Below are 19,695 nucleotides of genomic sequence, written 5' to 3'. Positions count from 1 at the left end.
TGTTAGAATTGTATTGATAGTAAGATAATAGAATGCAGAACTCCATTATGATGTCATAATGTAAAACATAACACCATTATGATTTCATAAATTATTAATAGCAACAGATAGAATGCAGAACTCCATTATGATGTCATAATTGTATTGATAGTAAGATAATAGGATGCAGAACTCCATTATGATGTCATAATGTAATGTAAAACTGCATTATGATGTTATAATGTATTCACAGCAAGGGATAGAATGTACAACTCCATTATGATGTCACAATCTAGTAATAACAAATGATGCAATGTAGAACTTCATTATAATGTAATATAGAACTCCATTATGATGTTAGAATTGTATTGATAGTAAGATAATAGAATGCAGAACTCCAATATGACGTCATAATGTAATGTATAACACCATTATGATGTCATAATGTGTTAACAGCAAAAGAAGAATGTAGAACTCCATTATGATGTCATAATTGTATTGATAGTAAGGTAATAGAATGCAGAACTCCATTGCGATGTCATAATATAATGTAAAACTTCATTATGATGTCATAATGTATTTATAGCAAGGGATAGAATGTACAACTCTATTATGATGTCACAATCTAGTAGAAACACAAGATGCAATATAGAACTCCATTATGATGTCATAATTGTATTGATAATAATATAATAGAATGCAGAACTCCATTACGATGTCATAATGTAATGCATAAAACCATTATGATGTCATAATGTGTTAACAGCCAAAGAAGAATGTAGAACTCCATTATGATGTCATAATGTGTTAACAGCAAATAATAGAATGCAAGACTCCATTATGATCTCATAATTGTATTGATAGTAAGATAATAGAATGCAGAACTCCATTATGATGTCATAATGTAAAACTGCATTATGATGTCATAATGTATTCATAGCAAGGGATAGAATGTACAACTCCATTATGATGTCACAATCTAGCAATAACAAAGGATGCAATGTAGAACTTCATTATAATGTAATATAGAACTCCATTATGATGTTAAAATTGTATTGCTAGTAAGATAGTAGAATGCAGAACTCCATTATGATGTCATAATGTAATGCATAACACCATTATGATTTCATAAATTATTAATAGCAACAGATAGAATGTAGAACTCCAATATGACGTCATAATGTAATGTATAACACCATTATGATGTCATAATGTGTTAACAGCAAAAGAAGAATGTAGAACTCCATTATGATGTCATAATGTAATGTATAACAGCATTATGATGTCATAATGTGTTAACAGCAAAAGAAGAATGTAGAACTCCAATATGATGTCATAATTGTATTGATAGTAAGAGAATAGAATGCAGAACTCTATTACGATGTCATAATGTAATGTATAACACCAATATGATGTCATAATGTGTTAACAGCAAATAATAGAATGCAGAACTCCATTATGATGTCATAATTGTATTGATAGTAAGATAATAGAATGCAGAACTCCATTATGATGTCATAATGTAATGTAAAACTGCATTATGATGTTATAATGTATTCATAGAAGGGATAGAATGTACAACTCCATTATGATGTCACAATCTAGTAATAACAAATGATGCAATGTAGAACTTCATTATAATGTAATATAGAACTCCATTATGATGTTAGAATTGTATTGATAGTAAGATAATAGAATGCAGAACTCCATTACGATGTCATAATGTAATGTATAACACCATTATGATGTCATAATTTGTTAATAGCAACAGATAGAATGTAGAACTCCAATATGGTGTCATAATGTAATGTATAACACCATTATGATGTCATAATGTGTTAACAGCAAATAATAGAATACAGAACTCCATTATGATGTCATAATGTAATGTAAAACTGCATTATGATCTCATAATGTATTCATAGCAAGGGATAGAATGTACAACTCCATTATGATGTCACAATCTAGTAATAAAAAAGATGCAATGTAGAATTTCATTATAATGTAATATGGAACTCCATTATGATGTCGTAATTGTATTGATAATTAGATAATAGAATGCAGAACTCCATTACGATGTCATAATGTAATGCATAACACCATTATGATGTCATAATGTGTTAACAGCCAAAGAAGAATGTAGAACTCCATTATGATGTCATAATGTAATGCATAACACCATTATGATGTCATAATGTGTTAACAGCAAAAGAAGAATGTAGAACTCCAATATGATGTCATAGTGTAATGCATAACACCATTATGATGTCATAATGTGTTAACAGCAAAAGAAGAATGTAGAACTCCATTATGATGTCATAATGTAATGTATAACACCAATATGATGTAATAATGTGTTAACAGCAAATAATAGAATGCAGAACTCCATTATGATCTCATAATTGTATTGATAGTAAGATAATAGAATGCAGAACTCCATTATGATGTCATAATGTAATGTAAAACTGCATTATGATGTCATAATGTATTCATAGCAAGGGATAGAATGTACAACTCCATTATGATGTCACAATCTAGCAATAACAAAGGATGCAATGTAGAACTTCATTATAATGTAATATAGAACTCCATTATGATGTTAAAATTGTATTGCTAGTAAGATAATAGAATGCAGAACTCCATTATGATGTCATAATGTAATGCATAACACCATTATGATTTCATAAATTATTAATAGCAACAGATAGAATGTAGAACTCCAATATGACGTCATAATGTAATGTATAACACCATTATGATGTCATAATGTGTTAACAGCAAAAGAAGAATGTAGAACTCCATTATGATGTCATAATGTAATGTATAACACCATTATGATGTCATAATGTGTTAACAGCAAAAGAAGAATGTAGAACTTCAATATGATGTCATAACTGTATTGATAGTAAGAGAATGGAATGCAGAACTCTATTACGATGTCATAATGTAATGTATAACACCAATATGATGTCATAATGTGTTAACAGTAGAGATGAGCGAACATGTCCGTTACGGACACATCCGCACCCGGACACCGGCTTTGCCGAACACTGCAGTGTTCGCGCGTAAGTGTCCGGGTGCCGCCGGGGGGCGGGGAGATGCGCGGCGGCGCGGGCGGCAGTAGCGGGGAACAGGGGGGAGCCCTCTCTCTCTCCCTCTCCCCCCCACTCCCCGCCGCACCCCCCCGCGCTGCCACGGCGGCCCCCGAACTTTTTCGCCCGAACACTGAAGTGTTCGCAAAGTTCGGTGTTCGGGCGAAAAAGGGGCGGGGCCGAACGTGTTCGCTCATCTCTAGTTAACAGCAAATAATAGAATGCAGAACTCCATTAAGATGTCATAATTGTATTGATAGTAAGATAATAGAATGCAGAACTTTAGTATGATGTCATAATTAGAGATGAGCGATTGCGTTCGTCCGAGCTTGATATTCGTGCGAATATTAGGGTGTTCGGGATGTTCGTTATTCGTAACGAACACCATGCGGTGTTCTGGTTACTTTCACTTCCTTCCCTGAGATGTTAGCGCGCTTTTCTGGCCAATTGAAAGACAGGGAAGGCATTACAACTTCCCCCTGCAACGTTTAAGCCCTATACCACCCCCCTGCTGTGAGTGGCTGGCGAGATCAGGTGTTCGCCTAATATAAAAGTCGGCCCCTCCCGCGGCTCGCCTCAGATGCCTGGTGAGTTAGATGAGGGACAGTGCTGTTTATACCGGAGCTGCTGTAGGGAAAGAATTGGTAGTTAGTGTAGGCTTCAAGACCCCCCAAAGGTCCTTATTAGGGCCACTGATAGCTGTGTGTTGGCTGCTGTTAGCAGTGGCATTTTTTTTTCTCAAAATCGGCTCTGCAGAGCGTTGCACCTGGCATTAGGGACAGAAGTGCTGCATAGGCAGGGAGAGTGTTAGGAGTGAGTGTAGCCTTCAAGAACCTCAACGGTCCTTTCTAGGGCCATATTTATCCGTGTGCAGTACTGTCCAGGCTGCTGTTAGCTGTGCTGCATTTTTTTTGGGCTTCTCAAAATCGCCTCTGCAGAGCATTCCACCCTCCATTGATACTGCAGGGAAAGAATTGTATAGGCAGGGCCACAACACAGTTATTATTCATAGAATATACGCAGTGCTGCCTTTTGGTGGAAAAACAAGTGAAAACAAATCTATTTGTCCAGCCTCTGTCCGTCCTTACGGGCGGTAGACATGTGTGAGCTGCGTGAAAAACATTGCTAAATCATACGCACCCAGCTACGCTTTACTGCTGGCTTCGCCATTTGCTTTCCTTAATTGGGAAAAAAAATACCTGCTCTGCCAGAGTTATAATAACTCTGCTACCCTCACGTTCTGTGACACATTAGCAGGGACACAGCACAGTTATTAAACTTCTCATGTTCATTGAATATACGCAGTGCTGCCTTTTGGTGGAAAAACAAGTGAAAACAAATCTATTTGTCCAGCCTCTGTCCATCCTTACGGGCGGTGGACACGTGTGAGCTGCGTGAAAAACATTGCTAAATCATACGCACCCAGCTACGCTTTACTGCTGGCTTCGCCATTTGCTTTCCTTAATTGGGAAAAAAAATACCTGCTCTGCCAGAGTTATAATAACTCTGCTACCCTCACGTTCTGTGACACATTAGCAGGGACACAGCACAGTTATTAAACTTCTCATGTTCATGGAATATACGCAGTGCTGCCTTTTGGTGGAAAAACAAGTGAAAACAAATCTATTTGTCCAGCCTCTGTCCGTCCTTACGGGCGGTGGACACGTGTGAGCTGCGTGAAAAACATTGCTAAATCATACGCACCCAGCTACGCTTTACTGCTGGCTTCGCCATTTGCTTTCCTTAATTGGGAAAAAAAATACCTGCTCTGCCAGAGTTATAATAACTCTGCTACCCTCACGTTCTGTGACACATTAGCAGGGACACAGCACAGTTATTAAACTTCTCATGTTCATTGAATATACGCAGTGCTGCCTTTTGGTGGAAAAACAAGTGAAAACAAATCTATTTGTCCAGCCTCTGTCCGTCCTTACGGGCGGTGGACACGTGTGAGCTGCGTGAAAAACATTGCTAAATCATACGCACCCAGCTACGCTTTACTGCTGGCTTCGCCATTTACTTTCCTTAATTGGGAAAAAAAATACCTGCTCTGCCAGAGTTATAATAACTCTGCTACCCTCACGTTCTGTGACACATTAGCAGGGACACAGCACAGTTATTAAACTTCTCATGTTCATTGAATATACGCAGTGCTGCCTTTTGGTGGAAAAACAAGTGGAAACAAATCTATTTGTCCAGCCTCTGTCCGTCCTTACGGGCGGTGGACACGTGTGAGCTGCGTGAAAAACATTGCTAAATCATACGCACCCAGCTACGCTTTACTGCTGGCTTCGCCATTTGCTTTCCTTAATTGGGAAAAAAAATACCTGCTCTGCCAGAGTTATAATAACTCTGCTACCCTCACGTTCTGTGACACATTAGCAGGGACACAGCACAGTTATTAAACTTCTCATGTTCATTGAATATACGCAGTGCTGCCTTTTGGTGGAAAAACAAGTGGAAACAAATCTATTTGTCCAGCCTCTGTCCGTCCTTACGGGCGGTGGACACGTGTGAGCTGCGTGAAAAACATTGCTAAATCATACGCACCCAGCTACGCTTTACTGCTGGCTTCGCCATTTGCTTTCCTTAATTGGGAAAAAAAATACCTGCTCTGCCAGAGTTATAATAACTCTGCTACCCTCACGTTCTGTGACACATTAGCAGGGACACAGCACAGTTATTAAACTTCTCATGTTCATTGAATATACGCAGTGCTGCCTTTTGGTGGAAAAACAAGTGGAAACAAATCTATTTGTCCAGCCTCTGTCCGTCCTTACGGGCGGTGGACACGTGTGAGCTGCGTGAAAAACATTGCTAAATCATACGCACCCAGCTACGCTTTACTGCTGGCTTCGCCATTTGCTTTCCTTAATTGGGAAAAAAAATACCTGCTCTGCCAGAGTTATAATAACTCTGCTACCCTCACGTTCTGTGACACATTAGCAGGGACACAGCACAGTTATTAAACTTAGATTATTCATTCACTAGAGGCAGTGGGGCCTTTCGTTTTCCAAAAAGGGAAAAAATTATATTTGGCCTGCAGTCTTGCGCCAATTTATTTCCTGCCTGTGAAATCAAATCACTGGTAATACAGCATGCTGAGGGGTAGGGGTAGGCCTAGAGGACGTGGACGCGGCCGAGGACGCGGAGGGCCAAGTCAGGGTGTGGGCACAGGCCGAGCTCCTGATCCCGGTGTGTCGCAGCCGACTGCTGCGCGATTAGGAGAGAGGCACGTTTCTGGCGTCCCCACATTCATCGCCCAATTAATGGGTCCACGCGGGAGACGGTTATTAGAAAATGAGCAGTGTGAGCAGGTCCTGTCCTGGATGGCAGAAAGTGCTTCGAGCAACCTATCGTCAACACGCAGTTCTGCGCCGTCCACTGCTGCAAATCCGAATCCTCTGTCTGCTGCTCCTCCTTCCTCCCAGCCACCTCACTCCACTACAATGACACCTGCTCAGGAGCGGGAACACTCCCAGGAACTGTTCTCGGGCCCCTGCTTAGATTGGGCAGCAGCGGTTCCTCTCCCACCAGAGGAGTTTATCGTCACTGATGCCCAACCATTCGAAAGTTCCCGGGGTCCGAGGGAAGAGGCTGGGGACTTCCGCCAACTGTCTCAACAACTTTCTGTGGGTGAGGAGGACGATGACGATCAGACACAGTTGTCTTGCAGTGAGGTAGTAGTAAGGGCAGTAAGTCCAAGGGAGCAGCGCACAGAGGATTCGGAGGAAGAGCAGCAGGACGATGAGGTGACTGACCCCACCTGGTGTGCAACGCTTACTCAGGAGGACAGGTCTTCAGAGGGGGAGTCAAGGGCATCAGCAGGGCAGGTTGCAAGAGGCAGTGCGGTGGCCAGGGCCAGGGGTAGAGGCAGGGCCAGACCGAATAATCCACCAAGTGTTTCCCAAAGCGCCCCCTCGCGCCATGCCACCCTGCAGAGGCCGAGGTGCTCTAAGGTCTGGCAGTTTTTCACAGAGACGCCTGACGACCGACGAACAGTGGTGTGAAAACTTTGTTGCGCAAAGCTCAGCCGGGGAGCCAACACCAACAGCCTCACCACCACCACCATGCGCAGACATATGATGGCCAAGCACCCCACAAGGTGGGACGAAGGCCGTTCACCGCCTCCGGTTTGCACCCCTGCCTCTCCCCCTGTGCCCCAACCTGCCACTGAGATGCAACCCCCCTCTCAGGACACAGGCACTACCGCCTCATGGCCTGCACCCACACCCTCATCTCCGCTGTCCTCGGCCCCATCCAGCAGTGTAGTTCAGCGCACCGTTCAGCCGTCGCTTGCGCAAGTGTTCGAGCGCAAGCGCAAGTACGCCGCCACGCACCCGCACGCTCAAACGTTAACCGTCCGCATAGCAAAATTCATCAGCCTTGAGATGCTGCCGTATAGGGTTGTGGAAACTGAGTCCTTCAAAAGTATCATGGAGGCGGCGGCCCCGCGCTACTCAGTTCCCAGTCGCCACTACTTTTCCCGATGTGCCGTCCCAGCCCTGCACGACCACGTCTCCCGCAACATTGTGCGCGCCCTCACCAACGCGGTTACTGCCACGGTCCACTTAACTACGGACACGTGGACAAGCACAGGCGGGCAGGGCCACTACATCTCCCTGACGGCACATTGGGTGAATTTAGTGGAGGCTGGGACAGAGTCAGAGCCTGGGACCGCTCACGTCCTACCCACCCCCAGAATTGCTTGCCCCAGCTCGGTGCTGGTATCTGCGGAGGTGTATGCTTCCTCCACTAAAGCACCCTCCTCCTCCTCCTCCTCCTCTGTTTCGCAATCAAGATGTGTTAGCAGCAGCATGTCGCCAGCAGTCGGTGTCGCGCGGTGTGGCAGCACAGCGGTGGGCAAGCGTCAGCAGGCCGTGCTGAAACTACTCAGCTTAGGCGATAAGAGGCACACGGCCCACGAACTGCTGCAGGGTCTGACAGAGCAGACCGACCGCTGGCTTGCGCCGCTGAGCCTCCAACCGGGCATGGTCGTGTGTGACAACGGCCGTAACCTGGTGGCGGCTCTGCAGCTTGGCAGCCTCACGCACGTGCCATGCCTGGCCCACGTCTTTAATTTGGTGGTTCAGCGCTTTCTGAAAAGCTACCCACGCTTGTCAGACCTGCTCGTAAAGGCGCGCCGGCTCTGCGCACATTTCCGCAAGTCCCACACGGACGCTGCCACCCTGCGCACCCTGCAACATCACTTTAAGCTGCCAGTGCACCGACTGCTGTGCGACGTGCCCACACGGTGGAACTCTACGCTCCACATGTTGGCCAGGCTCTATGAACAACGTAGAGCTATAGTCGAATACCAACTCCAACATGGGCGGCGCAGTGGGAGTCAGCCTCCTCAATTCCTTTCAGAAGAGTGGGCCTGGTTGGCAGACATTTGCCATGTCCTTGGTAATTTTGAGGAGTCTACCCAGGTGGTGAGCGGCGATGCTACAATCATTAGCGTCACCATTCCTCTGCTATGCATCTTGAGAAATTCCCTGCAAACCATAAAGGCAGCTGCTTTGCGCTCGGAAACGGGGGCGGGGGAAGACAGTATGCCGCTGGATAGTCAGGGCACCCTCCTGTCTATTTCTCAGCGCGTACAGGAGGAGGAGGAGGAGCATGAGGAGGATGAGGAGGAGGGGGAAGAGACAGCTTGGGCCGCTGCTGACGGTACACCGGCTGATTGCCTGTCATCCTTTCAGCGTGTATGGCCTGAGGAGGAGGAGGAGGAGGAGGATCCTGAAAGTGATCTTCCTAGTGAAGACAGCCATGTGTTGCGTACAGGTACCCTGGCACACATGGCTGACTTCATGCTAGGATGCCTTTCTCGTGACCCTCGCGTTGCACGCATTCTGGCCACTACGGATTACTGGGTGTACACACTGCTCGATCCACGGTATAAGGAGAACCTGCCCACTCTGATTCCCAAAGAGGAAAGGGGTTCGAGAGTGTTGCTATACCACAGGACCCTTGCGGACAAGCTGATGGTAAAATTCCCAGCCGACAGCGCTAGTGGCAGAAGGCGCAGTACCGAGGGCAAGGTAGCAGGGGATGTGCGTAGATCGAGCAGCATGTACATCCCAGGCAGTGCAACAGTCTTTAAGGGCCTGGCCAGCTTTATGGCTCCCCACCAAGACGGTGTCACCGCTCCCCAGTCACGGCTGAGTCGGCGGGAGCACTGTAAAAGGATGGTGAGGGAGTACGTAGCGGATCGCACGACCATCCTTGGTGACGCCTCTGCCCCCTACAACTACTGGGTGTCGAAGCTGGACATGTGGCCTGAACTAGCGCTGTATGCCTTGGAGGTGCTTGCTTGTCCTGCGGCTAGCGTGTTGTCGGAGAGGGTGTTTAGTGCGGCTGGGGGAATCATCACAGATAAGCGTAGCCGCTTGTCAACCGACAGTGCCGACAGGCTAACACTCATCAAGATGAACAAAGGCTGGATTTCCCCAGACTTCTGTTCTCCACCAGCGGACAGCAGCGATACGTAAGCAATACGTAGGCTGCACCCGCGGATGGAAGCTACGTTCTCTCTCACCATCCAAAACGGGGACATTTCTGCTTCATCAATCTGTGTCTAATATTCCTCCTCCTCCTCCTCCTGCTCCTCCTCCTGAAACCTCACGTAATCACGCTGAACGGGCAATTTTTCTTAGGGCCACAAGGCTCACTCAAATAATTTTTCAGAACAATTTTTATAAGTTTCAATGCGCTTAAAAGCATTGGAACTTTAACTTGAACCAATTTTTCGTTACACTGGGCTGCCTCCAGGCCTAGTTACCACTTAAGCCACATTAACCAAAGCGATTAATGGGTTTCACCTGCCCTCTTGGCTGGCCATGGCCAATTTTTGGGATGTACATTAGTACTGTTGATACAGCAATTTTTGTGGGCCCTCGCCTACAGTGTAATCAAATTAATTTTTAGCCCACCTGCATTACAGCTGACGTTACCTCAGCTGTGTTGGGCAATGCAATGGGATATTTTTATGTACCGCCGGTGGGTTCCAGGGAGCCACCCATGCTGTAGGTGAACACTGAGTTTTTAATACATCTGTACACTTCTAAAGAACCCGTCTGACTGGGGCATGCAGTGTGGGCCGAAGCCCACCTGTATTACGCACGACATTACTACCTCAGCTGTGTTGGGCAATGCAATGGGATATTTCTATGTACCGCCGGTGGCTTCCTGGCACCCACCCAGGCAGTGGGTCAACAGGGAGTTTAACCTACATGTGTCCACTTGTAAAGAACCCCAGTCTGAGTGGGGCATGCAGTGTGGGCCGAAGCCCACCTGCATTAAGCACGACATTACTACCTCAGCTGTGTTGGGCAATGCAATGGGATATTTTTGTGTACCGCCGGTGGGTTCCAGGGAGCCACCCATGCTGTAGGTGCACACTGAGTTTTTAATACATCTGTACACTTCTAAAGAACCCGTCTGACTGGGGCATGCAGTGTGGGCCGAAGCCCACCTGTATTACGCACGACATTACTACCTCAGCTGTGTTGGGCAATGCAATGGGATATTTCTATGTACCGCCGGTGGCTTCCTGGCACCCACCCAGGCAGTGGGTCCACAGGGAGTTTAACCTACATGTGTCCACTTGTAAAGAACCCCAGTCTGACTGGGGCATGCAGTGTGGGCCGAAGCCCACCTGCATTAACCCTTTCCAGTCCACTGTGTGACCTGTGAAGACATTAGGGTTTAAGGCTGTACAGCTCCGTTGTTGGTAGACGTCCGTCGGGGTTCTCTTACTGTATATTGCCAGCCTCTCTGCTGTCGGAGCCTATCCTACGTGTCAGCTAATGCAGTACTGGCTTTAGCTAGCATATAGCGCCGCTGTATAACAGCAGAAAAAGAGTAAGCCCCCTAGGAAAACCATATACAAATTGGATTGGAAAGGGTTAAGCACAACATTACTACCTCAGCTGTGTTGGGCAATGCAATGGGATATTTCTATGTACCGCCGGTGGCTTCCTGGCACCCACCCATGCTGTAGGTGCACACGGAGTTTTTACTACATCTGTACACTTATAAAGAACCCCAGTCAGACTGGGGCATGCAGTGTGGGCCGAAGCCCACCTGCATTAAGCACGACATTACTACCTCAGCTGTGTTGGGCAATGCAATGGGATATTTCTGTGTACCGCCGGTGGGTTCCAGGGAGCCACCCATGCTGTGGGTCGACAGGGACTTCACAATAGGGAGTTGTACCTGCCTGTGTCTATGAATTAAAAAGCCCGGTCTGACTGGGGCATGCAGACACCTTGACAGAATGAATAGTGTGTGGCACATAGGTTCCCCATTGCTATGCCCACGTGTGCAGCTCCTGATGGCGGTGGCACAGGATTCTATTTCTCATTGCTTCTGTACAGCATTGTGGGCTATCGCTCCGCCACTTTTAAAGAGGGTCGCTGCCTAGCCGTGCCAACCTCTGCAGTGTGTGCCTGCGGTCCCTCGTCATGGCAGACGCAATTCTAAATAGACATGAGCGTGGTGTGGCATGAGGGCAGCTGAAGGCTGCCCAGGGACACTTTGGTGTGCGCTGTGGGGGGGAGGGGGGGCGGTTGGGCAGAATGTAACCCAGGAGAAGTGTCAGTGGAGTGTCATGCAGGCAGTGATTGTGCTTTGTTGGAGGTAGTGTGGTGCTTAGCAAAGGTATGCCATGCTAATGAGGGCTTTTCAGAAGTAAAAGTTGTTGGGAGGGGGGGGGGGGGGCACTCTTGCCGGTATTGTGGCTTAATAGTGGGACCTGTGAACTTGAGATGCAGCCCAACACGTAGCCCCTCGCCTGCCCTATCCGTCACTGTGTCATTCCCATCACTTTCCTGAATTGCCCAGATTTTCACACATGAAAACCTTAGCGAGCATCGGCAAAATACAAAAATGTTCTGGTAGCCCATTGACTTCAATGGGGTTCGTTGTTCGAAACGAACCCTCGAGCATCACGGGAAGTTCGTTCCGAATAACGAACACCCGAACATTTTGGTGTTCGCTCATCTCTAGTCATAATGTAATGTAAAACTGCATTATGATGTTATAATGTATTCATAGCAAGGGATAGAATGTACAACTCCATTATGATGTCACAATCTAGTAATAACAAATGATGCAATGTATAACTTCATTATAATGTAATATAGAACTCCATTATGATGTTAGAAATGTATTGATAGTAAGATAATAGAATGCAGAACTCCATTATGATGTCATAATGTAATACATAACACCATTATGGTTTCATCAATTATTAATAGCAACAGATAGAATGTAGAACTCCAATATGACGTCATAATGTAATGTATAACACCATTATGATGTCATAATTTGTTAACAGCAAAAGAAGAATGTAGAACTCCATTATGATGTCATAATTGTATTGATAGTAAGGTAATAGAATGCAGAACTCCATTACGATGTCATAATGTAATACATAACACCATTATGGTTTCATAAATTATTAATAGCAACAGATAGAATGTAGAACTCCAATATGACGTCATAATGTAATGTATAACACCATTATGATGTCATAATTTGTTAACAGCAAAAGAAGAATGTAAAACTGCATTATGATGTCATAATGTATTTATAGCAAGGGATAGAATGTACAACTCTATTATGATGTCACAATCTAGTAGAAACACAAGATGCAATGTAGAACTTCATTATAATGTAATATAGAACTCCATTATGATGTCATAATTGTATTGATAATAAGATAATAGAATGCAGAACTCCATTACGATGTCATAATGTAATGCATAACACCATTATGATGTCATAATGTGTTAACAGCCAAAGAAGAATGTAGAACACCATTATGATGTCATAATGTGTTAACAGCAAAAGAAGAATGTAGAACTCCAATATGATGTCATAATGTAATGCATAACACCATTATGATGTCATAATGTGTTAACAGCAAAAGAAGAATGTAGAACTCCATTATGATGTCATAATTGTATTGATAGTAAGAGAATAGAATGCAGAACTCCATTACGTTGTCATAATGTAATGTATAACACCAATATGATGTCATAATGTGTTAACAGCAAATAATAGAATGCAAAACTCCATTATGATCTCATAATTGTATTGATAGTAAGATAATAGAATGCAGAACTCCATTATGATGTCATAATGTAAAACTGCATTATGATGTCATAATGTATTCATAGCAAGGGATAGAATGTACAACTCCATTATGATGTCACAATCTAGCAATAACAAAGGATGCAATGTAGAACTTCATTATAATGTAATATAGAACTCCATTATGATGTTAAAATTGTATTGCTAGTAAGATAATAGAATGCAGAACTCCATTATGATGTCATAATGTAATGCATAACACCATTATGATTTCATAAATTATTAATAGCAACAGATAGAATGAAGAACTCCAATATGACGTCATAATGTAATGTATAACACCATTATGATGTCATAATGTGTTAACAGCAAAAGAAGAATGTAGAACTCCATTATGATGTCATAATGTAATGTATAACAACATTATGATGTCATAATGTGTTAACAGCAAAAGAAGAATGTAGAACTCCAATATGATGTCATAATTGTATTGATAGTAAGAGAATAGAATGCAGAACTCTATTACGATGTCATAATGTAATGTATAACACCAATATGATGTCATAATGTGTTAACAGCAAATAATAGAATGCAGAACTCCATTATGATGTCATAATTGTATTGATAGTAAGATAATAGAATGCAGAACTCCATTATGATGTCATAATGTAATGTAAAACTGCATTATGATGTTATAATGTATTCATAGCAAGGGATAGAATGTACAACTCCATTATGATGTCACAATCTAGTAATAACAAATGATGCAATGTAGAACTTCATTATAATGTAATATAGAACTCCATTATGATGTTAGAATTGTATTGATAGTAAGATAATAGAATGCAGAACTCCATTATGATGTCATAATGTAATACATAACACCATTATGATTTCATAAATTATTAATAGCAACAGATAGAATGTAGAACTCCAATATGACGTCATAATGTAATGTATAACACCATTATGATGTCATAATGTGTTAACAGCAAAAGAAGAATGTAGAACTCCATTATGATGTCATAATTGTATTGATAGTAAGGTAATAGAATGCAGAACTCCATTGCGATGTCATAATATAATGTAAAACTTCATTATGATGTCATAATGTATTTATAGCAAGGGATAGAATGTACAACTCTATTATGATGTCACAATCTAGTAGAAACACAAGATGCAATATAGAACTCCATTATGATGTCATAATTGTATTGATAATAATATAATAGAATGCAGAACTCCATTACGATGTCATAATGTAATGCATAACACCATTATGATGTCATAATGTGTTAACAGCCAAAGAAGAATGTAGAACTCCATTATGATGTCATATTGTAATGCATAACACCATTATGATGTCATAATGTGTTAACAGCAAAAGAAGAATGTAGAACTCCAATATGATGTCATAATGTAATGCATAACACCATTATGATGTCATAATGTGTTAACAGCAAAAGAAGAATGTAGAACTCCATTATGATGTCATAATTGTATTGATAGTAAGGTAATAGAATGCAGAACTCCATTGCGATGTCATAATATAATGTAAAACTTCATTATGATGTCATAATGTATTTATAGCAAGGGATAGAATGTACAACTCTATTATGATGTCACAATCTAGTAGAAACACAAGATGCAATATAGAACTCCATTATGATGTCATAATTGTATTGATAATAATATAATAGAATGCAGAACTCCATTACGATGTCATAATGTAATGCATAACACCATTATGATGTCATAATGTGTTAACAGTAGAGATGAGCGAACGCGTTCGTCCGAGCTTGATATTCGTGCGAATATTAGGGTGTTCGGGATGTTCGTTATTCGTGACGAACACCATGCGGTGTTCTGGTTACTTTCACTTCCTTCCCTGAGACGTTAGCGCGCTTTTCTGGCCAATTGAAAGACAGGGAAGGCATTACAACTTCCCCCTGCAACGTTTAAGCCCTATACCACCCCCCTGCTGTGAGTGGCTGGCGAGATCAGGTGTTCGCCTAATATAAAAGTCGGCCCCTCCCGCGGCTCGCCTCAGATGCGGTGTGAGTTAGATGAGGGACAGTGCTGTTTATACCGGAGCTGCTGTAGGGAAAGAATTGGTAGTTAGTGTAGGCTTCAAGACCCCCCAAAGGTCCTTATTAGGGCCACTGATAGCTGTGTGTTGGCTGCTGTTAGCAGTGGGTTTTTTTTTTTTCTCAAAATCGCCTCTGCAGACCGTTGCACCTGGCATTAGGGACAGAAGTGCTGCATAGGCAGGGAGAGTGTTAGGAGTGAGTGTAGCCTTCAAGAACCTCAACGGTCCTTTCTAGGGCCATATTTATCCGTGTGCAGTACTGTCCAGGCTGCTGTTGGCTGTGCTGCATTTTTTTTGGGCTTCTCAAAATCGCCTCTGCAGAGCATTCCACCCTCCATTGATACTGCAGGGAAAGAATTGTATAGGCAGGGCCACAACACAGTTATTATTCATAGAATATACGCAGTGCTGCCTGTTGGTGGGAAAAAACTGAAAACAAATCTATTTGTCCAGCCTCTGTCCGTCCTTACGGGCGGTGGACACGTGTGAGCTGCGTGAAAAACATTGCTAAATCATACGCAGCCAGCTACGCTTTACTGCTGGGTTCGCCATTTGCTTTCCTTAATTGGGAAAAAAAATACCTGCTCTGCCACAGTTAATAACTCTGCTACCCTCACGTTCTGTGACACATAAGCAGGGACACAGCACAGTTATTAAACTTCTCAGGTTCATTGAATATACGCAGTGCTGCCTGTTGGTGGGAAAAAACTGAAAACAAATCTATTTGTCCAGCCTGTGTCCGTCCTTACGCCTGTGGAGACGTGTGAGCTGCGTGAAAAACATTGCTAAATCATACGCACCCAGCTACGCTTTACTGCTGGGTTCGCCATTTGCTTTCCTTAATTGGGAAAAAAAATACCTGCTCTCCAAGAGTTATAATAACTCTGCTACCCTCACGTTCTGTGACACATAAGCAGGGACACAGCACAGTTATTAAACTTCTCCGGTTCATTGAATATACGCAGTGCTGCCTGTTGGTGGGAAAAAACTGAAAACAAATCTATTTGTCCAGCCTCTGTCCGTCCTTACGCCTGTGGAGACGTGTGAGCTGCGTGAAAAACATTGCTAAATCATACGCACCCAGCTACGCTTTACTGCTGGGTTCGCCATTTGCTTTCCTTAATTGGGAAAAAAAATACCTGCTCTGCCACAGTTAATAACTCTGCTACCCTCACGTTCTGTGACACATAAGCAGGGACACAGCACAGTTATTAAACTTAGATAATTCATTCACTAGAGGCAGTGGGGCCTTTCGTTTTCCAAAAAGGGCAAAAATTATATTTGGCCTGCAGTCTTGCGCCAATTTATTTCCTGCCTGTGAAATCAAATCACTGGTAATACAGCATGCTGAGGGGTAGGGGTAGGCCTAGAGGACGTGGACGCGGCCGAGGACGCGGAGGGCCAAGTCAGGGTGTGGGCACAGGCCAAGCTCCTGATCCAGGTGTGTCGCAGCCGACTGCTGCGCGATTAGGAGAGAGGCACGTTTCTGGCGTCCCCACATTCATCGCCCAATTAATGGGTCCACGCGGGAGACGGTTATTAGAAAATGAGCAGTGTGAGCAGGTCCTGTCCTGGATGGCAGAAAGTGCTTCGAGCAACCTATCGTCTACCCGCAGTTCTGCGCCGTCCACTGCTGCCAATCCGAATCCTCTGTCTGCTGCTCCTCCTTCCTCCCAGCCTCCTCACTCCACTACAATGACACCTGCTCAGGAGCGGGAACACTCCCAGGAACTGTTCTCGGGCCCCTGCTTAGATTGGGCAGCAGCGGTTCCTCTCCCACCAGAGGAGTTTATCGTCACTGATGCCCAACCATTCGAAAGTTCCCGGGGTCCGGGGGAAGAGGCTGGGGACTTCCGCCAACTGTCTCAACAACTTTCTGTGGGTGAGGAGGACGATGACGATCAGACACAGTTGTCTTGCAGTGAGGTAGTAGTAAGGGCAGTAAGTCCCAGGGAGCAGCGCACAGAGGATTCGGAGGAAGAGCAGCAGGACGATGAGGTGACTGACCCCACCTGGTGTGCAACGCTTACTCAGGAGGACAGGTCTTCAGAGGGGGAGTCAAGGGCATCAGCAGGGCAGGTTGCAAGAGGCAGTGCAGTGGCCAGGGGTAGAGGCAGGGCCAGACCGAATAATCCACCAAGTGTTTCCCAAAGCGCCCCCTCGCGCCATGCCACCCTGCGGAGGCCGAGGTGCTCTAAGGTCTGGCAGTTTTTCACAGAGACGCCTGACGACCGACGAACAGTGGTGTGCAACCTTTGTCGCGCAAAGCTCAGCCGGGGAGCCAACACCAACAGCCTCACCACCACCACCATGCGCAGACATATGATGGCCAAGCACCCCGCAAGGTGGGACAAAGGCCGTTCACCGCCTCCGGTTTGCACCCCTGCCTCTCCCCCTGTGCCCCAACCTGCCACTGAGATGCAACCCCCCTCTCAGGACACAGGCACTACCGCCTCATGGCCTGCACCCACACCCTCATCTCCGCTGTCCTCGGCCCCATCCAGCAGTGTAGTTCAGCGCACCGTTCAGCCGTCGCTTGCGCAAGTGTTCGAGCGCAAGCGCAAGTACGCCGCCACGCACCCGCACGCTCAAACGTTAACCGTCCGCATCGCAAAATTCATCAGCCTTGAGATGCTGCCGTATAGGGTTGTGGAAACGGAGTCCTTCAAAAGTATCATGGAGGCGGCGGCCCCGCGCTACTCAGTTCCCAGTCGCCACTACTTTTCCCGATGTGCCGTCCCAGCCCTGCACGACCACGTCTCCCGCAACATTGTGCGCGCCCTCACCAACGCGGTTACTGCCACGGTCCACTTAACTACGGACACGTGGACAAGCACAGGCGGGCAGGGCCCCTACATCTCCCTGACGGCACATTGGGTGAATTTAGTGGAGGCTGGGACAGAGTCAGAGCCTGGGACCGCTCACGTCCTACCCACCCCCAGAATTGCGGGCCCCAGCTCGGTGCTGGTATCTGCGGAGGTGTATGCTTCCTCCACTAAAGCACCCTCCTACTCCTCCTCCTCCTCTGTCTCACAATCAAGATGTGTTAGCAGCAGCATGTCGCCAGCAGTCGGTGTTGCGCGGTGTGGCAGCACAGCGGTGGGCAAGCGTCAGCAGGCCGTGCTGAAACTACTCAGCTTAGGCGATAAGAGGCACACGGCCCACGAACTGCTGCAGGGTCTGACACAGCAGACCGACCGCTGGCTTGCGCCGCTGAGCCTCCAACCGGGCATGGTCGTGTGTGACAACGGCCGTAACCTGGTGGCGGCTCTGCAGCTCGGCAGCCTCACGCACGTGCCATGCCTGGCCCACGTCTTTAATTTGGTGGTTCAGCGGTTTCTGAAAAGCTACCCACGCTTGTCAGACCTGCTCGTAAAGGCGCGCCGGCTCTGCGCACATTTCCGCAAGTCCCACACGGACGCTGCCACCCTGCGCACCCTGCAACATCACTTTAAGCTGCCAGTGCACCGACTGCTGTGCGACGTGCCCACACGGTGGAACTCTACGCTCCACATGTTGGCCAGGCTCTATGAACAGCGTAGAGCTATAGTCGAATACCAACTCCAACATGGGCGGCGCAGTGGGAGTCAGCCTCCTCAATTCCTTTCAGAAGAGTGGGCCTGGTTGGCAGACATCTGCCATGTCCTTGGTAATTTTGAGGAGTCTACCCAGGTGGTGAGCGGCGATGCTACAATCATTAGCGTCACCATTCCTCTGCTATGCATCTTGAGAAATTCCCTGCAAACCATAAAGGCAGCTGCTTTGCGCTCGGAAACGGGGGCGGGGGAAGACAGTATGCCGCTGGATAGTCAGGGCACCCTCCTGTCTATTTCTCAGCGCGTACAGGAGGAGGAGGAGGAGCATGAGGAGGATGAGGAGGAGGGGGAAGAGACAGCTTGGCCCGCTGCTGACGGTACACCGGCTGATTGCCTGTCATCCTTTCAGCGTGTATGGCCTGAGGAGGAGGAGGAGGAGGAGGAGGATCCTGATAGTGATCTTCCTAGTGAAGACAGCCATGTGTTGCGTACAGGTACCCTGGCACACATGGCTGACTTCATCTTAGGATGCCTTTCTCGTGACCCTCGCGTTGCACGCATTCTGGCCACTACGGATTACTGGGTGTACACACTGCTCGATCCACGGTATAAGGAGAACCTGCCCACTCTGATTCCCGAAGAGGAAAGGGGTTCGAGAGTGTTGCTATACCACAGGACCCTTGCGGACAAGCTGATGGTAAAATTCCCAGCCGACAGCGCTAGTGGCAGAAGGCGCAGTTCCGAGGGCCATGTTGCAGGGGATGTGCGTAGATCGAGCAGCATGTACATCCCAGGCAGTGCAACAGTCTTTAAGGGCCTGGCCAGCTTTATGGCTCCCCACCAAGACTGTGTCACCGCTCCCCAGTCACGGCTGAGTCGGCGGGAGCACTGCAAAAGG

This window comes from Eleutherodactylus coqui, chromosome 8 (assembly GCF_035609145.1).
Source record: "Eleutherodactylus coqui strain aEleCoq1 chromosome 8, aEleCoq1.hap1, whole genome shotgun sequence".
Classification (NCBI taxonomy): Eukaryota; Metazoa; Chordata; class Amphibia; order Anura; family Eleutherodactylidae; genus Eleutherodactylus; species Eleutherodactylus coqui.
Note: the sequence above shows the minus strand (reverse complement) of the source record.